Genomic DNA, 6,000 nt, shown 5'->3' with positions numbered 1-6,000 from the left:
AATAATAAAGACTAATTTAGAAGCAGTTGTGCAATTTGCAGTGTTTTAACCTGCAGTATTTTTATCATTTGTACTCTGGCTCTCCCTAATGGACAGTTTGCATCATTGCAGAAGCCCTTCAGAGATTATCCTCTGACTAAAGATATTTCATTGTATTATACAAGCCATGTGGCTTCCCAAGGGATTTGAAGTGGCTTAATGAATACACACACTAGATTAAAGTAAAAAAATAAATAAATAGAAATTCAGGCTAGCAGTGCACTCACTCCCATCCCTTCATTAGAGGTAAGCATGGATTCCACAAGGGGTTTCCTGGGGTTGCCCCATTAGTTAAAGGCATGACTTCAGGGCATAGTGAAGACAATTTCCAGAAGTTCAGACCATTCCCGGAAGTTCAGACCATGGGTTCCTTATCCAGCTCTCCTATGAGCTGTCCCGACTTGGGGAGTAGCAAGAAAGAGGGGAACGGAGACTACGACTTGTCCACTACATGCCATGGAAGTTTTGATGAAATTGAGCAGCAGACATTTGAATTTTAACAGCCTGGAGTGTGGGTTACTGCAGCTGCTGAAGAGCAGTCTGTATGTTTAAAAGCACCAGCAGATGTGAGGGGTGCCTTCAATTCTGATGGAAAATAAAAAGCATAATGCAAGTGCTAGACCTATGGAGGCCCCTCCAGCATCAGCCTTGGCGTTCACTTTCTGCCCAACCACTGAATCTTCTATTGGTTTTCCTTTCTTTTTCTTTCTTTCTTCTTTCTTTCTTAATACATTTATTTATTTATTTGGCGGTGTTGGGTCTTCATTGCTGCGCGGGCTCTCTCTGTGTCAAGTGGGGGCTACTCTTCCTTGTGTTGTGTGGGCTTCTCATTTCGGTGGCTTCTTTTGTGGAGCACAGGCTCTAGGCACGCGGGCTTCAGTAGTTGCAGCACTCAGGCTCAGTAGTTGTGGCACATAGGCTTAGTTGCTCTGAGGCATGTGGGATCTTCACGGACCAGGATTTGAACCCGTGTGTCCTCTGCATTGGCAGGCGGATTCTTAACCACTGAGCCACCAGGGAAGTCCTCTTCTCTATATTCTTGATGAGCTTGGTAAGAGGTTCGTCAATTTTTTTAAATTAATTATTTATTTTATTGGCCCTGTTGGGTCTTTTTTGCTGTGCGCGGGCTTTCTTTAGTTGCGGTGAGTGGGGGCTACTCTTCATTGTGGTGCGTGGGCTCCTTATTGTGGCTTCTCTTGTTGCAGAGCACAGGCTCTAGGTGCGTGGGCTTCAGTAGTTGCAGCACATGGGCTCAATAGTTATGGCTCACAGGCTCTAGAGCACAGGCTCAATAGTTGTGGTGCACGGGCTTAGCTGCTCCGCGGCATGTGGGATCTTCCTGGAGCAGGGATCGAACCCGTGTCCCCTGCATTGGCAGGTGGATTCTTAACCACTGCGTCACCTAGGAAGCCCGAGGTTCATCAATTTTTGATCTTTCAAAAGATACATTTCCTCCCCCCCAATTTGTTTTAATTTTTTTTATTTCGATTGTGGTAAAATATAGGTAAAATTTACCAGTTCAACCATTTGTAAATGTACAGCTGAGGGGCATCAAATACATTCACATGCATCAAATACATTCACATGCAGCCAGTACCACCATCCATTTCCAGAACTTTCTCATCTTTCCAAACTGAAACTCTGCACCCATTAAACACTAATCACCCCCTCCCCGCCCCCCCCAGCCTCTGGTGATCATCACTCTACTTTATGTCTCTGTGATTGGACTGCTCTAGGTCCCTCTTATAAGTGAAATCATACAGTATTTGTCCTTTTATGACTTATTTCACTTACCACAATGGCCTCAGGGTTCGTCCATTCTGTAGCACGTGTCAGAATTTCTTTCCTTTCTAAGGCTGAATGACGTTCCATTGTATGTATATATCACAGAACCCATGTTTATTCATCCATCAATGTGCACATGGGTCGCTTCCATCTTTCGCTTATTTTCAATGATGCTATGAACATGGATGTACAAACATCTATTTGAATCTCTGCTTTCACTTCTTTGGGGCATATACCCGGAAGCAGAACTGCTGGATCATTTGGTAATTCCATGTTTAATATTTTGAGGAACTACATACCATTTCCCACAGCAGCTGCACCATCTTACATTCTCACTAGCAGTGCATAGAGGTTGCAATTTTTCCATATCCCTGCCAACACTTATTTTGTTCTTGTGATAACAGTCATCCTCATAGGTGTGAAGGTATCTCATTGTGGTTTTGAGCTGTATTTCCCTAATAACTCTTTTTTGCCCTTTAAAAAATTGTTGTGTGGATACAATTTTTGGCTTATTGACTTTATTTTTATGTTCTTAATTTCATTTATTTATGCTTCTTCTTTATTATTTCCTTCCTTCTGCTTGCACTGGACACATTTTCAACAGTCCCATGACAGGCCGAGGTAGGAGGCAGTGGTCCAAGAGTGAGGAGCGGCAGGGCCTGGGGGAGACGGCGGCGTGGTGAACATCCGTAGTCTGTCCAGCCCGGCTGAGGACAGAGCCAAACGGAAGTTGCCCAATTGTTTTTGGCCTCCTTCTCTTTCTAAACCATTTTCCTACCTATTTTCATGATTCCCCTCCAGCTACCTGACATTCTCCTCCTCAATTCAATATCCAGTTATTGGTGCGTGGCGACGACAGGTTACACTTTGACGGGAATTCAAACTAACAAGTTACTCATACTAAAACCTTTTGTCTTAAATTATGGAGTGAAAGCTGTTTTCAGAGTTAAAGGGCATTTCAACAAGTTGGGGTCGATTTTTAGTGGGCTGAGGGGCCCCTGAGCTAACCATGGGCCAGCAGCTGACCCTACAGGTAAAGCTGATGACCCCACAGATGGGCCTGAGGCCACTGTCTCTTCCAGAGAGCTTCAGCCCCGGGGAGCACCTCTGGCTTGTCTTCTAGAAAATTCATTCTTCCATACAATGAAAGGCATTTTAATTGAAGCATTGTTGAGCTGTCTTTGGAAAGGTCTGCTATTTTTTAAAGAAAGAAATCTGGTACAATTTAGGGATTCTAGTGTTGATCTTGCCCATCAAGCCTTAAACCCCCAGCCCAGGGGCCCTGCTCTCTCCACTGGGAGGGCACCAAGGAGCTTCCACCCACAGGACGTGGGGTGAGTTGTTTGTCAATAGTGGGTGGATTGGGGCTGGTTTATCCTGTTCTCAGATTGTCAAACAGGATTACGATTTAAGCCTATGGAGGAGAGCCGACCTGTCGGCAAATGGACCAAACTCATCAGCTCATAGAGGCAGCTTTCCAGAAGCCCCGTCCGTAATAATTGTCCATTTATGGGACAGAGATGCTTCAGGTTTTGTGTGCAGACGGTTTAACTACTTCTCCAGTCGCTGCCTTGTCTGTATCATGAGAACAGGCTTCATTATGAGGCAGGAGACAGACAGGCCCCAGGCTAGGCATTTACAACTGGCCTCCTGTTTACATCTCATGAGGCAGAAAAGATGAGCTCCAGGCTGGACATTCATTACCAGCCCTGTTTACATTTCCTGAGGCAAGAAACAAACAGGCTCCAGGACTACATATTTATGACCGGCCTCCTGTCTGTATTTCAATATCTGCACTTCGATGTAAGAGAGAGCAACAGGAATAGGGGAACTAACCGGACATTGGACACTTTTCTGGCAGGGACAGAGACAATGTTAAGAGAGCATGAGGTCATACACTCGCCATTCTTGGGACAAGGGAGACATGACACATGCACAGAAAGGCTCCTTGGGGGTCAAAAAGGGGGGGCACCACCCCATAATGTCATGCTAAGCCTTTCCCAGAGGCCTCCGGGTTGAAATCCATTTTGGAAAAAAGCTGTGCACACATGATGGGGAGGGTCCTAGGTCAGATGTAGAAAAAGAAACCAGATAATTGGCCAATGGTAAACTAAGACCTGGAAGAACTGCCCTGTATAAACGACAACCGCCTCTTTACTGGGCTCCTCCTCATGAGGGGGGACACCCACAGCCTTTCTCTCCGGGGGAGCATCTCTGCCTCGCTTCTGTCCTAACAAACTGTGTCTCCGTGTGCTCTCCCACTTGTTGTGCTACGTCTCTAATAATAAACGTTGTACCTGCTTCTACAGTTTTAGCCTCTGTGAGAAATGCATTTTTCACTGGGGGCAAGAGCCGGGGAAAAAATAGCTTCCAGCCTCTAGCCCTTGCTGGTCTGGTGGCGAAAGGTTTTCATCCAGGCCACCCAGGTTCAATGCCTGGGCAGGGAATTAAGATCTCGCTTCACGCCGCTGCTCACCGCTCCTTCGCTGAGATCAATCAAACATTTCCAAGGAGTGGCCAAGTGGTCAGGGAGCTGTAATCCGTGCGGACAGCAGCGCACGCTTTACCACGAGGGCTGCTTTTTCCAGACGGTCGCCTTGGTTCCCCACTAACAGCTTGTGACTACACCGACCCTCCAGCCCCCGGTCAGTAGCCTACTCGCTCCCGAAGGCCGAAGAGGAGCACCCCCACCTCCCTCCATCCCCGCTCCCCACACTGGCCGTGCTTCTCCTCCTCTGCACCTGTCCTCTCACGGTGGAGGCTCTGTCCTGCACCCCCATGAGGGGTCTGTCTGTCGCATCTGCTGAACTCATCCATCAGGGCAGGGGCTGTCTACGGTCTCTCTTGTCACGTCCCCACAGCACCGAGCACAGGGCCCGGCGTACAGCAACCATGCAATAAACGTCACCTTTCCTCACCACAGTATCACAGCATAAATACTAGCCCGTATACCATGTCCTGACCCACCCTTAGCGGCAGTCTGTGGCCAACTGACAACTTCTAGGCAATAAATAATCTGCAAGACAAGTAATTTCCCCCTCCCTGGTAATGCAAATCACTCAGGGAAAAAAAAAAACCCAACTAATTTTAGGTCGTTTTACAGCTTGAGACAAGCAAGACGCATCTCTTGTTTTGTTGCGTCCTCAACTAATATTCACCCCCCCAGTTTTTCATTTGTTTTTTTGGCCGCACTCGGAGGCATGTGGGATCTTCGTTCCTGACCAGGGATTGAACCCTTGCCCCCTGTGGCAGATGCATGGAGTCCTCGCCACTGCACAGCCCGGCAAGTCCCACCCCTCAGTTTTAATATTTAAAACTTTAAACCGCTAGTTAAATAAAACCACCTACCAACTTGAAATAGCACTTCAAAGATCCAGGAGGTAGAAAAAAGAAGAGCTTGCAGGGCGCAGTGCAGCGGTGCCACTGCCCTGGCCCCTCCTGCGGGCGCAGTCAGGCTGAGCTGAGGGTCCACAGGGACCTGGAGCCCCCGGGCAGCTGTCAGCGCAGGGGGCCGAGCGCAGAGGAAACGGCAAGTCCCTCCCCTCTCCTCCCAGCCGCTCGAGCTCCTCCCAGCGTCAGCTCTAACGGGAAGAGCCAGGGCCCGGCATCACAGGGCAGAGCACAGGAGGCCGGCGCGCAGGTGAGACAACAGGTAAAAGATGGGCACAATCTATGATAGTTGTTGGACTGCAAAAGGCACAGACATTAAGAAGAACATTTTCTTGAGCACACTATCTGCAAACATACATACATTTAACCATTTAAGTGTGCAGCCCAGTGGCACGAAGTACATCCACACGGCTGTGCAACCATCACCACCATCCACCTCCAGAAAGTGTTATCATCTCGTATTGAGACTCCGTACCCACTAAACAGTAGCTCCCCACTCCTCTCTCCCCCCAGCCCCTGCACCCACCAGGCTATGTCTATGGATTGGACTGTTCTAGGCCCCTCGTGTGAGTGGAGTCGTACAGTATCTGTCCTTCTGTGACTGGCTTAGTTCACTCAGCACGATGGCCTCAAGGTGCATCCATGCTGCGGCCTGTGACAGGATCCACTCCCCTGCTGACGGACACCGGGGTTGCTTCGACTTTTTGGCTACTGTGAACAAAGTTGTGAACATTAGTGTAGAGCAACTGTTTGTGCCCCGGCTTTCGATGTTTTTGGGTGTAGACC

This window comes from Hippopotamus amphibius, chromosome 11 (assembly GCF_030028045.1).
Source record: "Hippopotamus amphibius kiboko isolate mHipAmp2 chromosome 11, mHipAmp2.hap2, whole genome shotgun sequence".
Taxonomy (NCBI): domain Eukaryota; kingdom Metazoa; phylum Chordata; class Mammalia; order Artiodactyla; family Hippopotamidae; genus Hippopotamus; species Hippopotamus amphibius.
This window is presented reverse-complemented; position numbering follows the sequence as displayed.